Source organism: Macaca thibetana, chromosome 13 (assembly GCF_024542745.1).
Source record: "Macaca thibetana thibetana isolate TM-01 chromosome 13, ASM2454274v1, whole genome shotgun sequence".
NCBI classification, from domain to species: domain Eukaryota; kingdom Metazoa; phylum Chordata; class Mammalia; order Primates; family Cercopithecidae; genus Macaca; species Macaca thibetana.
The window spans coordinates 5,778,884-5,799,675 of record NC_065590.1 but is presented as its reverse complement, the minus strand read 5'-3'; the positions used below and the strand labels follow the sequence as shown (position 1 = coordinate 5,799,675).

General features: G+C 47.4%; 1 protein-coding gene across 4 annotated transcripts in view; it reads right to left on the bottom strand.

Annotated features, from left to right (window-relative positions):
• IL1R2 (interleukin 1 receptor type 2) overlaps nt 1–12,283 on the bottom strand; it is a 35,262-nt gene extending 22,979 nt beyond the window's left edge. The window contains exon 1 of one of the 4 annotated variants that reach the window (XM_050754842.1): nt 12,123–12,283. The gene's annotated coding sequence lies outside the window, so the exon portion shown is untranslated. Of the gene's footprint in view, nt 1–5,241; nt 5,407–12,122 lie in introns of those variants that run through there. The other 3 variants (XM_050754843.1, XM_050754841.1, XM_050754840.1) reach the window with 3 other exon arrangements.
• Between the last annotated feature and the right edge of the window lie 8,509 nt (nt 12,284–20,792).

Genomic DNA, 20,792 nt, shown 5'->3' with positions numbered 1-20,792 from the left:
AATATATTGCTTTTCCAGAGTTTATGAAAAGATCGCAGGGGAAGGAGCCCTGCCAGGTACTGTTAGGCATTGTGTTCTCACAGTCTTCTTTCTGATACTCAACTATTTCAAGTAAACAGTTTCTGCTGGTTGACTCTAAAAGTCACTTTGACTCAAAGTCAGGAGCTGACGTGCAGCCTCCCCTCGGATGAAAGCACCCCTCTATGCTCACCTTCTCTCAGGTTCAGGCTTATGGTAATTATGGGAAGGTTTGTAACCATGTTTAAAATTACTTTGACACCAGAAAGTCAGGCTGTGCCATTCAGGATCAGTCAGTAGCCAACACTTCACAGAGCTATGGAGCTGAAGAGTCTTTGAGAAATCTAATCAAGTCTCTCCTTTCTATAGGTAAAGTGAGTTTCAAGTTAACTCTCTTCTTCAAATCATATGGCTGGTGGGTGAGAAGAAGTATTTCAACAAGGACCCTGTTCCAATGGAATGAATCCTAAAATGCTGTCCTCCTCCAGTAACTGCCAGCCCCATCCACCCCTACCCCCATCTCTAGCCAAGGAAATTGTCTTTGTTTCTCTCCCTGGACTCGGGCAAAAGAGCTGCTTTACCGTGACTTCTTCAGGAAGTGGCTACAGAAAAGTAAACCACAAACACATAGTAGTGACAGTTTTCAATAATCAAAACCTCAGTAAAAAGTTGGAACCAAAATTGCTGTAGTGTGGGAAACAGTAAATTTTTGGCAGGCCCAGAGGGGAAAACAAATTATTTTTGCAGAAGTTTGCAGCAAAACACTATTCTCCTAGCCTACTTTCTTTAAATGAGTTTTTAAATCACAGACAACTTACATTTCTGCTGGAATCTGAGTTGACCTTCTTACTGCAAGAAAGAAATTTCAAGGGCAACTCCTTCCAAGTATTTGAGTTAGAATTCTATCTTTTTTTTTTTTTTGGTCAAATAACCATGTTTCACCACATTCAACGTGAGAAAACAGAGGCGTATGATGAAAAGCAGGACCACGCGTAAGAAAGAGACAAAAATGTGTGAAGTGTGAAAGGAAGGTAAAAGAATGCTGGAAGGTAGAAAGAGCTGATGGCACAGCCCTGAGTTGGACAGGTGGTACAGCACGCACTAAGGCCCAGGTAACCGTTACCTGCCTTTGATTCCCAGCTGTCTGCAGCTTCCGGTCATAGACAGTACATAGAGCCTAAAAGGATGTAAGTGTTTACTCCACCTTTTCATTTAATTTTTAAAAATTACAAAAAGACTGAAAAGTTGAAAGCATACTATGACAAATGCAAGTATATATTTCACTAGATTCGCCGTTGCTAACATTTTGCTGCATTCGCTTTATTCTTATTCTCTCTCCCTCTTTTTCTCTCTCTATATACACACAGGCACATAGACATAGACATAGACACAGACCTAGACCCATACACAGACACAAACACAGACTGAGACCTAGACCTAGACATAGACATAGACGCAGACGCAGACCTAGACCCAGATCCAGACCCAGACCCAGACACAGACCGAGACATAGACACAGACCGAGACATAGACATAGACACAGACCTAGACACAGACACAGACATCGACATAGACATAGACATGGACACAGACCTAGACACAGACACAGACACAGACCGAGACCTAGACATAGACATAGACCTAGACCTAGACACGGACATAGACATAGACATAGATATAGACATAGACATAGACATAGACATAGACATGGACACAGACCTAGACACAGACACAGACACAGACCGAGACCTAGACATAGACATAGACCTAGACCTAGACACGGACATAGACATAGACATAGATATAGACATAGACATAGACATAGACGTAGACATAGATATAGACATAGACATAGACACAGACCTAGACACAGACACAGACCTAGACCTAGACACAGCCACAGCCACAGCCACAGACACAGATAGAGACACAGACACAGACACAGACACCAACACAGCCACAGACACAGACACAGACACAGACCCAGCCACAGACAAAGACACCAACACAGCCACAGCCACAGCCACAGACACGGACATGGACACGGACACAGACACAGACACAGACACAGACATAGACATATTTTCTCCTGAACACCTGAAAGTTGCAGACATCATCAAACTTCACCTCTAAATACTTCAGAATACGTGCAGGAATATATTTTTTAACAGATTGAGAAGGTAGTAAGTAAACGATAGATCCAGAAAAGAATTTTCAGGGATGTAGAAGGAGTAATAATTTTATTGATAATATATTTGAATATATCTGGACTGAATTCACCTAGAAGATTAAACTCTTCTATATTTCTATCATTACCTTGTTCCCAGAAGTTTTCAGGCAACTGTCTCATCTCTGAGTCAGGTGGCACAGTCATTCAAAGAACAAAATGACGGTGGCAGGTGCTGAATGTTAATGAAGTCACATAGCTATCAGGCCTTACACCTATCACTGAGTCAACTCTAGTGTGTAAAATGAATTGCTAAGAGCCCAAACATGTTTTATGAATGTCGTATAAATTCTTCAAAACCCATGAGGAAATAAATATTTACATCAAAATTAAACCTGGAAATTTTTTATAAATTCAAAGGTGAAACAATATAAAATGTATTTTTTAACTAAGTCCTAGGAAATCACAGAATTTTAAGAGGGAAGACTTTCTAGACTCAGATACAGAGAAATACGTGACCAGGTTTCAGGCAGCTTTTATTGAAAAATGTGCTGGCTCAAAACAAAAACCTAGATGAGTTGTCCAGAAACTATTTTGGTTCTATAGGAAGGAAAAAAGCTAGACAAGGAATCAGCCTCCGAGCAGCAGGCTGAGACTGTTCCTGGTCTGCATAGCTGTGTCGGAATGACAGCTGCTGATGTCCTGGACACTAATCTCCCGTCCCTGGTGGGGTCTGGTGAGACAGATTGCTTCCTGGAGGCCACACTGCGGGGAGACCCATCTTTGGCAGAAGAGGGCATTGAGCCACACTGGGCTGAATCTCAGAGGAGCAAATTGGCAGAAACTGATACAAATGGTTCCACCGAGGCATAGGCACTCTCTTTATACTGTCTGCCAGCAAACATCCCTTTTTGCTAAAACCACCACTGAAGTATCTCTTAATCAGTGGTTCTTGGGACAGAAGTTGGTCAAGTTCAGTCAACCAACCCAACTCATGTTTTCGCTCATTCAGATCCTGTATCAACATTCCATTCCCCGTGAGCCTGGGTCATTCCAAGCCCCCAGCAGGCTGGACCATCAACCAACACTTGCTTCACCTGCCTCCTGCATTAGACCCTGCGCAGGCTGACACCCAGCAAGACCACTCCTCTAGCCTGGGACAGTCACCATCCTCCTCCAAAATGACTGAGGAGGAAGCTCTACCTGTGAGGCCCTGGGCATCTGCAGAGCAAACCCACAGGCTTCAAATTTTCCCAGCCTGGTATTTGTGTAAGAGGAATGCACTGCTCTGTACAACTCCAGAGGACAAAACTCATGAGTGAGTCTGGTAGAGCCCAGCATCCCTATTATAAACACGGAGCAATGGAAATAGACTTGGGTAATTAAGTCATTTGCCCAAGGCCACAGAGCTAGGAACGACAAAGTAGGATGTAAACCTGAGTCTACACAATCCTTGGTTTTGGCACTCATTCTCTGCTCTGTAAAAGCATCAACACCTAGAGCTAGAGGTGTCTCCAGAAGCCATTAAGTCTATCTGCCCACCCAAACAGTCTTCTGAAACCTAGCGTCCTCTACAGAGGACAAGCTTACCTCATCACAAGATGCACACTGCCAGTCTTGGGAAGTATCCACAATTAGAAAAGTCTGTCATTTTGGATCCCAAATTTGCCTCCCTCTAAACTTCATTTATTAGTCATATTCTACACTTTGGGGAGGCTCTGAAGAAGTCTGTGCACACATTCCAATAACCTTGAGAGTTAGGAAGTGTGTACAGAGCACAGTGTACCTGGACAGAGAAATGGGAATACTGCCTGCCTTCCTGCCAGCAGCAGGGTGGTGGGCAGCTTACATTACCTGTGTGAGGCTCAGTCTCCTCATCTGTGAAATGGGCATACCCTGGTGTTCCCTACAGGAGAATTAGATGTCACACCGTATGTAATGAGCTCAGCAATGCTGCAAGAAGAAAGTGCTCAACGAGCAGTAGCTCTCGTCAGTGTTTTACAGAAGCAGAGCTAGGTACTTAGGGAGGTAAGGAGCTTGCTCAAGGACACAGGTGGCAGATGTGACGAGAAATCAGCACTTCCACCATCTGCATTCTGCCAAACTCCTGCTAAGGGACCATTCCAGAACCCAGCCTGAGAACTCGTCTGTATCGTAGTTGGTAACTTAGCTAACACCAGTTACTATACTAGAAATGTGTGCAATTTTACCTAATGGAATCCATAAGCCCAAATGCATAGATCCATATTATAGAACATGTAAGTGTTCTATAAATATTTATAAAATACACAATATAAATGTTGTGTGCTTAACATATAAGCACACAATTCTAAGTACGTACACATGCATACACACATATACATCTTTAAGGCTGCCAGGAATTCTAAGGTTTTTATCTTAGTGACAGCATATGCAACCGGAGGTTGGAACTGGGCTCCTGTCTTCATTCTACCATTAACTAACTATGTGATCTTAGGCAACCACAGAGTCATTTGCTCAATCTCTCAGTCACAGTTTCTTCACCTCTGAAATACAAAAGTTAGGCTAGTGAGACCTCCTAGGTCTCTTGCAGGTCTAAAACCCTGGAACTGTAAGTCAATTTGGATTTGAGCTTAGGCCTCCTCAGTCCTAGATACAGCTTTAGTTTCTAAAGCATCGAGTCATAGCAGACAACCACTGAACCCAGTCAACTCTCTTGCCGAAGACCCCGTGGCCACCAACGGCAGAGCCACAACTCGGGGCTTCTGAGGTCTCCTGGGAACTGGACTTCCAGCTCTACTGGGCTACCTGCTGGGTAAAGTTAATTAGTAACTGGACACTCTGGCATTAGAGCAGGGGTTGGTTGTGAACAGACATACACCCTTAAAACAAATTTTGCTTTCTGTCTTATAATCTGAGTGTGGGAAACACTTAAAATATTTGAGTAATCAGTCATCCAGAAAACCTGCCCATCTAAAATACAACAAAGACAGAAGAAACAAGGACAGGAAGACCTGAGTAGGGGAAAAACAGCCAATCAGATCCTGGCACAAAGGCATGTAGCATATTCTACTCACAGAACCTGCTTTGAAGTCTTCCTTCAGAAGCTCTCTCTGTTGATTTCTATGTGCGTGGCTAGTTTTTAAGAGCAGCAGATTGTACTTTCCAGAGGTGACCACAACAATATCTCCCATCCCACATGGTCTTCTAGAATGTGACCGTGCCACTCTGCCACCAAGAGGTGGAGTCTAACTCACCTCCCTTGAATGTGGGCTGGCCTGTAACTTGGTGTAACCAATACAATGCCACAGAAGTGGTGCTGTGTGAACTCTGGAGCTAGATCACAAAAATCCATGCAGCTTCCACCTGGTTTCCATGGGCTGCTTGCTTCTGCCTGGCTTCCGTGGAAAGCTGGCCACCATGAAGACAGTCCAACTCCCCTGAGACCACCTGGTTAGGGAGGCCACATGTAGGGCATTGGTTGACAATCCCAGCTATGCCCAGCCTCCCAGGAACCCTGCAAAGGCACCAGCCATGTGAGTGAAGCCATGGTGGACCCTCCAGATGAGTCCATTCACCAGCTGAGCACCACTGTTTGAACTCAATCAGACACATGGAGCAGAAGAATCGCCTAGTTGAGCCCTCAAATTCGTGACATACAGAAACTTGGAGTTCTCATCAAACAGTTGTCATTTTTAAGTCACTAAGTTTTGGGATCGTTTTTCACGCAGCAACAGGTGAACAGAATGCTCAGTCAAAAGCAGATTCCAGATGGCAAATTGGAAAGAGGGAGAAGGCTGGGAGAAGAAAACACACGCTGAAAAAAGCAGCAGCTGATTGCCCAATAACAGAGGAGACAGGAAAACCATTAAGGCAGATGCAAGAACCAAAGCACACAGCCATTTCGGGATTTTAAGCGCAGACACCAGCCGTCCCTTCCATGTTACTGTGCCTTACTGAGTATATCAGGATGTTAAAGCACAAAATAATTGATGCTCCTAATGATTTCCTTGAATCACAAGGAACAGTTTAAATTTTGTTCAAACCCCTCTTTCTCTAGGATGGGACAGTACGTGCAACACAGACGCAATGAAGGTAATATTGCAATTACCTCCCAATGTGTTTTCCTCCTTGCTACTCTGGATTCTTCTGCCACTACGGCCCCAGGAAAGGGAGAGAGCAAAGGCCTCCTCAGAAGGAGGGAAGGAAGTGAATATGATACAGGGGAAGTTCCTTCCTGGTAGGAAGTGTCAGTAGAAGAAAAAGACCCTTTGGGTCCTGGGAAAAAGGAGGGAAGGTACAAGAGGAATCAGGCAGGCAGTCCTGCTTCTTATTCTGGGTTTGAAACCTGAGGGCAAAGGGACAAAAGGTAAAAGAGAGAGGGAGGCTGGACGCAGAGGAATGTTTGCTCTGCTTCCAAGTTGCGTCTCAGGAAGAATCCTACCTTGGTGAAGTAAGGGACGCTAAAGAAGAATGGAAATAATGGTGTGGCTGTTAGGTAAAGGGGTGCTTCACTGATGGGAGAGATTCAGACCTTCCCCTGCACTCCCAGGAGAGAATGGAAGGTGAACTGAGATCTGGGCTGAGATGGGGCTGCCGTGATGAAAGACAAGAATACCTATAGCCATGGCTTCAGGGCATTCAGTCAGTAAGGAGCAGTGAGGACAAGTGGGGGAAGACTGCCCTACCTCTTGGTAGATAACCACTTCCCCAAGAACCTGAGCTCTCCACCCTCTGCTACCTTGGCTTTCCTGGTGCTCCTCTGAGCTATTCAGGTGCAGCAACAGGTGCTGTAGCATCTTTTCTGATGGGCTGGTACTCATGCCCTGCTGGTTGCTAAACATTTTCAGTATCACATGGACAGTCTAAGCCACAGAAGAAACAAGGTCATGGCCAAGATGCAGAGAACCTGTGGAGCCAGTGAGAGGCACAGTGGGGCAACCTTGGATAGAGCACTGGCTCTGATGACCGAGGCACCAGACCTCAGGTTTTCCCAGTCACAGATGCCAGCAGTAGATTCCACAGGACGCCTCGTGACCAGGAAGGTCCAGGGACATCTCCACAGAAGCCAGTGCAGACCCCAGTTCAGCACATGTGGATCAGCTGCCCACCACTCCCTGGGGACACAATGTCCCCCCTCTTCTCAGGCTTCTTCCTGGCTAGAGGAAGGTGCTGGTGAGAAACTGGAAGAGTGAACGTCTACCCAAAAGAAACGAAATGAATGCAAGAGAGGTAGATTTGGACCAACTCAGACAACAATGCATGTAGCAGCAGGCCTAATTCCCTGCCCTAGCGGGAAAGGGCCTTCAGAGCCAAATGAGATTCCTACTGGCAAAGCTGTAAAAGTACTTTTTTGGCATCTACTTGTAGTGAGTATATATATTATAGCAGTATATATTTTTTATATATATTATATATATATACTGGGTCTGAGTATATACATTATATATATACTGATTATAATATATATAAAATCTATATATATACACGCACATATATATACTCACTACTATATATATATTTTATATATGTATATATTAGAAATATTTTCTTCCAGAGTTGTTAAGATGTCAAAACAGATGGGATTTTCTTTGTATGCTTTGAAAGACCATCTTCTACTCTCTGGAAAATGTGTCCTCCTTGTCCTCTGAGGGGCACCAAGGGTGGCAACTGTCCTAAGCCCTGTGTCCAGGGTGTCCGAGTGACAAGAAGTCAGCCACTCTCCCAAAAAAAAAAAAAAGACTGAAAACACCAAGGAATTTTTATCTCTACTGCGTGGGAAAATCTGTCACCCTCACCACAAGAAAACCTGATCGTCAACTCGCAGATAGCCCAGACTTGCTGGGTTTCCACAGACCAGACCCTAAAAGCCCCGCAGGAAACCTTTGATTTGTCCTGGGGCTGTGGGCAAGTGTTCCATTTGCATTCTTAGCCCCTCCGGCTCCTCTCAGCTGTCAGATGCCCGACCAGCTCGCTCCTTGGTGGTGAGAGCAGCTCTGTGAAGCTTGGTGAGCCGAAATCCTGCGTCCCTCCCTCCCACCCCAACTGAGCTAACTGGGTAGTCTTACGTGGTGGGTACACTCATGTTCACTAATATTCACCTCGAAGTCAGGCGGGGCACATGACTGGGAAAAACAAGCGCCGATTCCAGGCCTGTGCATTTCACAGCTGGTGCTCTGCTGCCAGCCTCTCTCATGCACGGTGCACTCTGAGCCCTTGTTCATCCATGCTGCCAGCACGGCACAGTCAAGCCATCCGGGCAGCAGGCCGGGGTCCACCCGCATCCATCGATCCACTCACTTGCTCCTGCTATGCCTGCTTCTGCTTCTGATAAATAGGAATAATCTCCACCCCCCAGCACTTGTGTCAAAACAATGGGAGTCCCAGTACTGGTCTCCGTAAATTCTGTTTTGACAAAGACCTGGGTCCCCGAGTGGCTCTGATGAGTTGTCACAGTCCAACGCAGTTAACCCATGACGATGCTGTAGCACGAGCAAGAAATCAGCTCGTGTTGTGTGAAGCTACTGAAGTCATTGCCACAGTACACCTTGGTGGTCAGGCACCACGATCAAAGTGAAGGATCAGGACCTTGTATTCATGTTCTATTGTCGTGTAACACAATACCAGCACAGACTCAGCCACTTAAAACAACCGCATTCGTAGCTCACATTGCTGTAGGTCAGATGTCTCTGCTCAGGGTCCCACGAGACTGAAATCAAGGTTCCCTTTGGGCTGTGCTCCTTCCTGGAGCACGGGGTTCCTGTTCCGAGCTCAGAGCGCTGTTATGACTGCAGGACTGGGCCCCCACTTTCTCCCTGGATGAGGCCACTCTCGGCTCCCGGATGCCACCCATGCTTCCTGCCCTTAGGCCCTCTCTGCACCAGGACAGTTTGTTTCTTCGAGGCCAACGGAAAGAACATCTGCTGCTGCTTCGAGTCTCTGACCACTTCACTTGACCCTGACCTCCTGACCCTCTTTTAAATGCTCACCCGATTATGTCTGCCCACCCAGCACATGTGATCTTTTTTATTAACTTCAAGTCCACTGATCGATTTACTGATAAATTACTTCCACAGAATTCCTTCACCCTTGCCACATAAAGTAACCTAACCACGGTAGCGATGTTCCATCTACTGGCACATCCCACAAGGAGGGAATTATACAAGGGCATGGATCAGCCAGAGTCATCGTAGAATTCTGCCTACCACAGACATTCAAGAAAACATTCTGACGAATATTAGCTCTAGAAAATTTAGGATCCACCCAAAACTTTAACTTCTTCCTTGCCCCCAAATAAGAAGACCTCTTCCTCGACTTTCTGAATCCTTTCTACTCAAAGTGTGGTCCATGGACCGGCAGCACCAACACCATTTGTGAAAAATTCAGACCAAGAGAATCAGAATCAGCCGCATATTCACAAGGCCTTCAGCCGCATATTCACAAGGCCCTCAGCTGCATATTCACAAGGCCCTCAGCTGCATATTCACAAGGCCCTCAGCTGCATATTCACAAGGCCCTCAGTCGACTATTCACAAGGCCCTCAGGAGATGGGAAAGCCCCATCTCAAAAGGCCCTTGCCCTGAAATAGCTCCCGCACAGGCTTGGCCCTGGACACGTCTCCTAAGGAACAGGTTCTCAAAGTGTGGTCCCCTGGCACTGGCACCAGCATCCCCTGGGCACTTATTAGAAATGCAGATTCTCAGGTCACCAGCCAGGACTTACTGAATCACACATCCCTCTGCATTTTCATAAGCCCACCAGTGATTCCGACGCAGGCTCAGGTTTGAGAACCACTGGGCAAAGGCACTGTCGTGATCGAGTGTCTCCCCTATGGAAAGCCGTGATTAAAACACAAGAAAGCAACCCGAGTCTGCTCTGCTTCAGTCGTGTTGCTGCTAGAGGCCAACCCTGCTCTCCTGGGGGAGGGGAGGAGGGCTCGGGATCTGTGGATGTTCTGGATCCCTCAGCTCTAATTGTCAAACAGGCTTTGGAGGCCAGGGTGGGTGTGGGGATGTAGAAGGGAACCCCTACTAGCAGGGCCGGGTAGGGGGCTCCCAGGCCAACTGAAGACCCCTGGAGAGAGGATAGATAGCTGTCCCTGAAACATTCAGCCAAGCTTCCTTCTTGCCTTTTAGGGTAACCAAGTACCAAAGTACAATCCAAATGGACAAACTTCTAAATGAGGTTAGAAAAAGGTGCTCTCCTGTGCCTGTGCATGTGGTAATACCAAATGAGCAGGTGGGCAGGAAGCCCGCTGGCCTCGGGAGGGCAGAGCTGATGAAATGGGTATGGAAAAAGTGAGTGTGCAGGAGGTGGGATGGAGTGCAGAAAGGGGACCAGCAGCCCCCACTGCAGCCATGCAGTACTGGGAGGCTCCAGGAAGGCCTGGACACTTGGCTGCCTCTGCTCACACAAGAGAGAACTCAGGGCAATGTAGGATCTTGACCAAGATCTTCGAGCAGAGTTGTGGGTGGGGGTAGAGGGGTCCTGAAGGGCTCTAAGAAGAGCAAAGGCCCCCAAAAGGGAATGAGATTAAAGAGAAGGAACTTCAAACGGCAAGAGCAAACCGTGTGCCAGGATTTAAGAGAGACAGAGAGAGGAACAGAGATAGAGAGAAACAGAGACAGAGAGATAGACAGAAGTAGAGACAGAAAGAGAGAAACAGAGACACAGAGAGAGAAACAGACAGACAGAGAGAAACAAAGACAGAGACAGACAGACAGAGATTTAGGAGTCAGGACACCTGAGTCTGTTTCTGTTGGAGCCTCAGACAGCTTTCCTGATTTCTCCAGAACTCAGGTGTCTGATCTGGGCGACTTTCCTCGCCATGACCTTCTTCCCCCGTGTGAGGGTGACCTTAAGGCCTGAGTGCTTGATACTACTTGGATTCATTTACTGTACTCCTCATCACCCTCGACCTTACTATTTGCAGGTGGAAATGGAGACCCTGAGCAGGTGAGCTGTCACGCAGCTTGTCCAGGCAAGCCGGACTCTGAACCCAGGCCAGTTCGCCTGTGGGAACACACCGCAGCCCTAACCACACTCTACTACCTCTCCCCAGAAAACCACCCGAGAGCCAGGCATTAGAGAATCCACAGTGACTTTAGAATATCAAGCTTTTCACACCAGAAAATCTCAGGAGGCTTCTGAGGAAGAAAGTCCTCCATTCAGTGCACATCCCACATGCAGCCTCGCGCAGTGGAAGATGGTCTCGGTGGTCCGCTACCTCGTGTTGGATTCCACTGCAATTTTCCTTGTGGCCTAGAATCCTGGAAGGTCGTTTGAAACCCCCTGATCCAGCCCCTTTTTTGACAGATAGAAAAACTGAGGCCCAGAAAGGTCAAGTAATGCTTCCGGCCACCTTCACACAGGTGAAGAAGGTCATGGAGAAGGAAGGTCACCCGGATCAGGTTCCTGAGGTCTGGAGAAATCGGGAGAGTCGCCTGAGGCCCCACCAGAAATGGACTCAGGTGTCCCAACTCCCAGATTTCTCTCTGTCTCTGTCTGTCATTCTGTCTCTGTCTCTCCCTCTGTCTCTGTGTCTCTCTCTGTCTCTGTGTTTCTCTCTGTCTCTGTGTTTCTCTCTGTCTCTGTGTTTCTCTCTGTCTCTGTGTTTCTCTCTGTCTCTATGTCTCTCTCTCTGTCTCTCTCTCTCTGTGTCTCTCTCTGTCTCTGTCTTTCTCTCTCTGTCTCTATGTCTCTCCCTCTGTCGCGGACTCTGTCTCTGTCTGCCTTTCTCTGTCTCTCCCCATCCCTGTCTCTGTCTCTCTGCCTCTCTCTGTCTCTCTCTGTCTCTCTCTGTCTCTCTCTGTCTCTGTCTCTCTGCCTCTCTCTGTCTCTCTCTGTCTCTCTCTGTCTCTCTGCCTCTCTCTGCCTTTCCCTCTCTCTCTGCCTCTCTCTCTCTCCCTCTCTCTCTGCCTCTCAAAAGCCTCTTACCTGCAGCTCTGCATTCTCTCACCTTGTTGCTGCTCACCTGGGAAAGGCTGCCAGGCCAGATTTCCACCTCCAGCGGGAGCTCAGCAGTCAAGCAGGGATTTATACCCTCTTGGGAGCTGGGATTTCCTAACCGGGTGGTGTCACCCGCTCACACTGGGTGGCAGCGGACACACCTTTTCCTCCTCACGGGGAGCACCCCCAGGCTGCAGTGCTGGGTCTGAGTACACGATCACCCAGATGGGGAAGTGGCCAAGGAAACTCCGCATAAGTTTCCCTATTTTTCTGTGACTCGCTAAAAATTACGTACTTCCAGCTAAGGAGGTGGTTTTAAAGTGATGGGCGTTTTGCCCAACTGTGTCCCCATTAAAGAGAAAAAGATGTTTTTGATCTTTAGCCAGGGGAGGAGTTGGTTTTCCAGCCAAGGAACCCTTTTAGTATCTAAGAAAGATTAAGTTTTGTTTTGTTTTGTTTTCAGAGTCCTGTATGATTTTTAACTGTTAAATGAAGGAGGGGGTTGTTGTCTCATTCCTTATTCTAGATTGTGGAGTTTGCAGAACTGAATAGTTTGTCTTCTGAAAGTGGGAATCCAGCACCAAGTCTTGTCTATACAAAACCAATGTCTCCTAAACCCCCTAACCAGCCCAAAGGTGCTGTTGGTTGCTCCTCTCTCCCACCCAAGTCACCTCCGTGGAGTTAGAAAGGACGAAGCCCAGGCAGGGAGCACCTGGCCTGCTCAGAGCCAGCAGATCCCCTGCAAGCCTCACAGGTAACAGAACCAATTTCAGTCCTGCCTCACACGCTCTCCACCCGCAGACTCCCATCCCCACTGGCTGTCCTGATGGGACTTTGGAGAACTCATGGTCCTGGGCCTTCCTTGATATGAACAGGAGGCCAAATGGGAGCATAAAACCTTGGCCACAGCCTCCCTGGAAAGCCAGACTCCAAGGCTGGAACCCTCCATCGTCCCCCACAGCCTCTCGCCTATGCATTCACTCGTGTTGCATCGTTTAGGAAGAGGTGTAATTTGGAATCACCCTGTTGGTGGTTGGAAAAGAAGAATGCTTTTCAAAATGTACTTTAAAACCCATGGCATTAACCTTCATAACACTGTCTGCCTAATTTATGCAGATCTTCATTTTCTTACAGGTAAAGAGGCAGGTATAGAAACTCCTTTAGAGAAATCTTAGGGAATTCATACCCAGAACAAATGGCTAAATCAGAAGGGCCCATGGACCCTAGTTTTATCCTTTTGCTAAAAAAGGAAGCTAACTCTCGAAAGTCAAATCTCAACTGGTTAAATAAAATCTTAGAAAAATACAATGTGAGAGCTAGGTAGAAACTTAGAGATGCTCAAATCTGTCCTCCAGTTTAAAAAGAAGAGAAAACTGACACCCAGACATTTGGGGATGGGGAGCGAGGTGAGTAAGCTGTATTGATTTAATGGTGTATATAACTTCACAATGGGTGGATTCTTAGGGAAACTGTATGGAAACTGCATGGAGTTTGTTGAGCAAAAGGCAAACGTTACATTATATCATGTTTATTCTTTTTAAGGACCATTAGAGATGAAATATCTGGGTTTTTTCCTTTATTTTGACATGGTAAGATTGAAGAATAAAGCATAAATTTTGAGTCAAGCCTAGTAGGTTTCAAGCGTGGGAATTCATTCCAGTAGGAAAATCTCACAAAATACCATCATCATCTCAGGATAGAGAACACACCAATAATTGAACCCTGCTCTCCACCCTCGCTCTGTGCTCAGCTAAACACATCACTCCCCGCTGATCTGCCTCAATTAGGATTTGGTTCATTAAATAACACAAGAAGCACACAGCTTAATTCAGCCAAAGAGAGGAAGCAAAACCATGCAATCTGCCCTTGGCCATGCTGGAGTTAACTGCTGATCTTGTGATCTATAAGGAAGAATTTACATAACCTCTCTTCTTTCTGTGGGAAAACTTGATCACAGAGTCACAAGAATTGCTTAAATAGTCTTTTCAAGAACTAATGCTCAGACCCAACAGACACCCAAGAGTAAGTCCCCAGGCCTGCCGGAAGGCTCATGGAGTCATGGCTACTTTACCCCTCCACCCCCGCTTCATGGCCTACGCTGCACTGTCTCCACCACCAAGAGCACATTTGAATGGCTCGATTTCTCCACCAACTGATGGGAAACCCACAAAGCACAGAATGTTCTGTAGCATCGTGAAATCCTCTGAGGTTTGAGGTGAAAGTCACCCAGGATGTTTATTGCGAAGATTGAAGCAATGATTCCTCATTTTTTAGACCCAGGAGGCCTTTCCAAAGTCTGATCTGGTTCAGATATTAGCAGAATCCTCTGAAAACCCTTGTGGCAAGGTTCCAACCTCTCTCCCTTCCTTGTAATGTACAAGCCACAGGGTGGGGAAGGTGAGAAGGGAGAGAGAGGCTATGTCATGTATTACGACAGGGAATATGTGTCCCCAGTTTTTATGGGACACCCTCAATTCCAAATACTCTGTCATATTATCCCCATAAACTCACTCATTGTCAGATCAGAGAGCCTTAATTTGGATTCAAGAAAATATGGTCATCAAAACCATAGGATAAATTTAGCAATCAGAATCCATAAAATTAAAAATTCTGATCAGGCACGGTCCTAGCACTTCGGGAGGCTGAGACAGGAAGATTGACCATGAGTTCCAGACCAGCCTGGACAACAAAGTCAAATCTCCCGTCTCTACAAAAAAAAAAAAAAAAAAAAAAAAAAAAAAATTTAATTAGCCAGGTGTGGTGGGGCATGCCTGTAGTCCCAGCTCCTTGGAAAGCTGAGTCAGGAGAATGGCTTGAGCCCAGGAGTTTGAGGCTACAGTGAGCCATGATTGTACCACTGCATTTCAGCCTGGATGACAGAGCAAGATCCTGGCTCAAAAAAAAAAATTTCTAAAGGCTGTCCTGCTCAACTGGACAATAACAGAAAAAAAACTCTGTGTCTTAATCCCATTTCCCATGTAAGGTAACATGTTGTTCGTGGCTTCCAGGGATTAGACTGTGGACATCTAATGAATGGCTCCACTTTTCAGCTCACCACAAGCTCAAAGATTCTTCCCAGTCCTCGCAGTTTGTGCTTTACAATTCTAAACAGAAGCATTAAAAAAAAAAAAAAAAGACTGCATAATTTTTGGAACACCTCATTTCCTTTCATACCTAAGGCTAAGAATGTCTAGAAAGCATAGACAAAGTATGCACAGAGCTTTAGGGGTCTGCAGGAGACATTTTATTTTGCTCTTCATATCAGAGAAAATCCAATCTTCATTGCTGAAGTGTTTCTGGTTCCAGAATTTCCTTCTGCTTCTTTCTCCCACCTTGGGTTTCCATGAGAGACACTGGGAAACGTGAGAATTCCAAGACACCACCCATAACACGAACAGTCCCTGCCCACTTTCCCTCCAACCCCCCTCCCACGAGACCCAGACCATGCATGAGAGGGCAGCTGGAACCTGACCCCCTCCAGAGCCTGCTCTCCCTCCACGGGCACCCAGGTCCCATGCAGTACCCAGCCTGGAGCACTCCACCCTCCTGCTCTTCCATCCACACAACCAAGCCTTCCCCCTGCCTGTGGGCTCAGGAAGCTCCAGGCAGGCCCCTCCTGCTCTGACCAGAGGCCCGCTGTCTCCCTTGCATGCGGTGGAAGCCCCTACTCCCTGGTCTTGCCCTTCTGCCCCATGGGCCCAGGAAGTTTACTGCAAGGACTGAAGCAATGATTCTTCATTCTTTAGACCCTGGAGACCTAAAACCTGTCTCGCTGTGTCTGAGAGAGAAACCCTGGAAGTCGGCCTCCCAGGGCGTGGATAAGCCATTCACTGAGGTGGACAATGAAAAAACTTCTTGTTCCTCATGATGGAAATCTGATTTTCATTCTGCATCAGAGAGCAGCGCAATGCTTATTCATCCAGCTATTATTTGCACTGCTGAGAACCAGCTCAAGTGTCCCCACGCCAAGAATAGGCAGATTGGCTTTTCTTGCCAGTGGTCCCAGTTGCTTTCTGATCTGGTCCAAACTGACAGACAAGACCCCAAATCATGGCGCTCTCACAGACACAGTCAAGTCAGCCTTTGTTACGCACCTGGGGGCTGAAAGAGGCTGCCGTTCACCACAGCTGACGCTGTGCTTCCATCTCTGCATGTCACAGGCAGCTCCAATCTGAGGCCATGGGAGCTGCAACTGCTGTGGAACCTGCAGTCTAGAGGACTCATCGCTGAGATCCGAAGGTCGATTCAGTCCCATCAGGCTCAGCAGAAGAGGTGGCGAGCAGACTCTCAGACAGCAGCTATTGGATCCTAACCAATACCTAACACCTGAGCCAACCCTCAGCTACCCACCTTGCAGCAAACACCCCAGCCCATCCTCCACATCACCCTTCCCTCATCTCACCTGCCCCAACCCACCAGCCCCACCAGCTATTCTAACCAATAACCCACTGGATCTTCTCAGCTCCGGTTAGACATAAAAAATTCAAATAGCTGGTTAATTGAATTGACTTTAGGCTCATAATGAAGGTGGTAAAAAAAACAAAACACAAAAACGGTGAGGTCTCTTCCTTAGGACTCCCAGCTGTGTGTAGGTGCACGCGTGTGTTTAGGGGTGTGTGTGTGTTAATGAGTTGCTATCCTTCATTCTGGCTCCCCAAGAGCCACACCCAGCCTCCCTCAATGACTGCCTAAGCAGTAATGACTGCTTCTGGCTAGCCCCTGGTAGGGCCACCAGCAGGTAAGAAGACAGAACCCAACCACCACCATTTTGAAGTTCTAAGTATATTAAACATTAAAAACCTATGGCAAAATAGAGCAACAGACACTAGACTTTATTCTAAAAGTTTGCATTTAGAAAATAAATGCTTTTCAAACAAACCTCACATGCACAACTCACTTGGAGATAAAACCTCAGCGTCACCATCCACACACAGCCTTTGTAACGGTCACAGAAATGGTTTTTCTGGCCACCCTCACTCACACTGCACAACCCTCAACCACCCACCCTCTTTCTTTTTTTAACTTTTATTTTTTAGAGAGAGAGTCTCCCTCTGTCACCCAGCTGGAATGCAGTATGGCTCAATCGTAGTTCACTGTAACCTTGAACTTCTGGGCTCAAGCCATCCTCCCACCTCAGCCTCGGGAGTAGTTAAAATTACAGGCATGCACCACAACACCCAGCTAATTTTTTAAAATTATTTATAGAAATGGAGTCTTGCTGTGCTGCCCAGGCTGGTCTCCAACTCCTGGGCTCAATTCCCTCCTACCTCAGCCTCCGAAAGTGCTGAGATTACAAGCACGAGTCACTGTTTCCAGTAAGCTGCTCTATGATATCCCTAGCTTCCATATCATCTTCCAGCTTCCAGAAAATTGTTTCACTGAATCTTGAGACCTGCTCTGCTTTCTATTAGTCTCTCAGTAACACAGGACATCTTGCTAGGCTCAGCTAACATCTGAGCCCCATGCTTCTGAAAAGCAGTGATGGTGCTTGAATTGGCCTGCAGGGTCCAAGTGTATGCATTGCCTTCTCAGTGTGTATTTTGTTACAGAAAATAGCCCCCTTGCACAAACCCCACCTGCATGTCCTCCTGTGCTAGCTGGGCTGTCAGGCACGCAGACTCCACGCAGGACCTGACTTTGATTTGTCGTCTTCAAAGCACTCCTCTCCCCCAGGACAGGCAATCAGGGCAGGATTTGGCAGCTGGGATGATGGCCTTGGCTGAAGTCAACCATGAAGGGGAATCCACGCGCCTCCACGTCCTGTCACGGGCTGGCACGCCAGCTTTCATCGGAAATGACATTCCGTGTGGTCACCGCGTCATCCCACTTTATCCAGCACTGCCGAAGCAATTGCCTTTGCCAACCGCCCTGGGCCACGGAGGCACACTGCTACAGCCAGCCTTGGTCCCCAAATCATAATGGAGGGACACCCAGAGAGGAAAAGGAAGGTGGGGAGGCCCCTCACCTGGCATGGGAGAGGCTGGCTGAGCTTAGAGACAAGGAGCAATTACACACCAACGCGTATTTACAGAGACTTTAAATGAATCTCCAGGGAACACCATTTCAATCTCCACCCAGCTCAGAGCCAACAGTTTCCCGTCTCTTTGGAAACTACCCTGTATTAACGCCGTCTTTTACTTTGTGTATTCTAGTGCTTTGATATTTGGTGCCTTGCTGATCCTAGAAGGACTGCCACACCCAGGCCTAGCCCACTCCTTGAGACAGTAACCAACTGGCCCACATGCGCGCTTCCCAAACCAACCAGCCCTGAGCCCACCCACTCCACTGACCACTCCAGGTATCAGGGTCTCCCCTTCTGGGCCTCTGTCTATCTACCCTAATCACCCCAGGCCAGGTACCAGATAACTAGAGCCCACTGAAGACATTCACGCGAACCAATCCTAAGCCTGCTTCCTCCACCGCACCTGTGCCTTCCAGCAGAAATACCATAAAAGCAGCTTCCCTCCATCTGCCCTCTGGCCAGCCCTGCAGCCTCCCCGCGTGCCCCTCCTGGCGCACCCCTTCCGCCTGGGAACTGTATGACGGTCTTTTCAACGGCAGGCACCCCTGACCTGCTAGTCTTGCCACACCTAAATCATAACGATACCTGTGTTACAGTCACCTTTCCCTGACTCAGGGGAATGTTTGCGCCCCAGGGGCTGGCCCCGGAGATCGACTTATCATATTCTTTGATTTTTCTTTTTAAGAATTTGGAATTTGGTCCCAGAAGGAGACAAGTTGGCCTCTGTGAGGACCTACATTTCTAAGATGTAGACTTAAGTGCTGAGGGATCACCTTGTCCCCCCTGGTACCCAGAGGGGCCAAAAGGGTCACAGTTCAGAGAGAAAAGAATGAGGGAGACATGCAGAGAGAGGCAGGAGTGAGCTTGGGGCCGGCCCACGGCTGCTCCGCTCTGCTCTAGGGCCTCCCTGAATGGTGGCATTCCTAGCCCGGGGCCCCCATCCCTTGAGACCACATCTGGTCACTTCCAGGGCCACATGTCAGGTCCAGGAGGCTCTGGTGTCCACTTCGATGCTTCTGGTTTGCCATTTGGGTGGTCATCTGCCTCTCAAGTAGAACCCCTTGTGAAGCATTCCAGTCTCCTTTGGGCTGAGAAAAGTAATTTAAATTTTTTTTTTCTGCACCCTGCCAGGGATCGCCCAGACCTCAGCAAAGGGCGAGGCAGCATAGGGAGAAAAGCGAGTGCCCCAGGTTGAGAAAAGAATGGCAGAGACAGGAAGCAGCAAATACCCTGGGGCAGGGAGAAAGGGACCGATTACCTGATCGAGCTCCTACAGCAGCGGTTCTCATAGCACTGCCCAGACCCCAGCAGCAGCACATCCTGGGCCCCACCCCAGGCTACTGGATCAGAGGCTAGAGATGGGACCCATCAACCTACAGTGAACAAGCCCCCCAGACGATTCTGATGTGCACAGAAGCGTGGAAGGCTCTACTCAGATAGTTCTCAACTCTGGCTGTACGAGAGGATGACCCCAGGAAGCCTGCATCCCACCTTCACACCAAGAAAGACCAAGCCGGTCAGTACTTTTTAAGCTCCTACGTGATTCTAATGTGCTGCCTGCCAGGTTAGAGGGCTATACCACCCATGTTCTCCATTGTTATGTCTTTGGCTCCTGCAGAGAGAAAAAGCAAGTAAGTGAGAACCCTCCAAGGTGGACTCACAGAGGACAGTTAATAAAGACAGTGGTGTAGCCCAGGCTGCCGAGCTAGGTGAGAAGGGGCCTTATAGGACAGTGGTGCTTCCAGTGTCTGATCCTCAGTGTCTAATCAGAGCAACTAGCGGTCTCAGACTCTGGTTCACACTCACCCAGCTCACAAAAGACCACGCTCTGCGCCAGCATCTTCGCCCATTCTTTCACTCATTCATGTATTCATTCATTTTGCTAATATGCTTTCAAGCACCTGCTCCAAGCCCAGCATTGTTCTAGGCTCTAAGTATTTCCATGTCAGTGGAGGAAAGTGGTAATAATATAAAGATGTAAACAAATAAATGGCTTCATTATAACCAGAAAGACGCATTGTAAGCAATACTCAGGCAGGTCCTCTGCACTGGACAGTTCCCTCCACAAGGTAGAGCCATTCCAATGTAATTTCTTGCTGGATTCTGTTTGGGCGGTTGGCATTATCTGTTGTCACTCATTCTGCAACATCGCCCGTGGGTTTGTAAGCCTTGATCTGACCATACTCAGGCAGTACAAGGAGGGGCACCAATAATATTTTGGAAATAGAACTGGGATGAAATTTATTCTGATGCCATCTGTATGAAAAAGGGTTGCTAAGTACAAAAACACCAACAAAATTATAGACAGTACAATCGCATACTTAAGAAAATCAATCGTGTACCGTAAAGCGATGATGCATTGATAACAGATCATACTTATTTGTTTCAGGCATCTCTATTCAGAACACTCTGTTAGCCTGAATCCATTTCCAGAATGCACTTGACAGACTTCCAGCTGCTTTTTAAACAGATACATTCCGTGCTCATTCAAGCTGATCTGCTTCTCAAAGCAGTGAATGAAAATCAAATAAGGCACCGTGTGAGTCAGCACAGGCTGCGTCTAACAAAGTACGTTGGGCAGGATGGCTTAGAAACAACAGGAATCTGGAATTTATTTCTCACAGTTCTGGAGGCCAGAAGTGGAGATCAGGTGCCAGC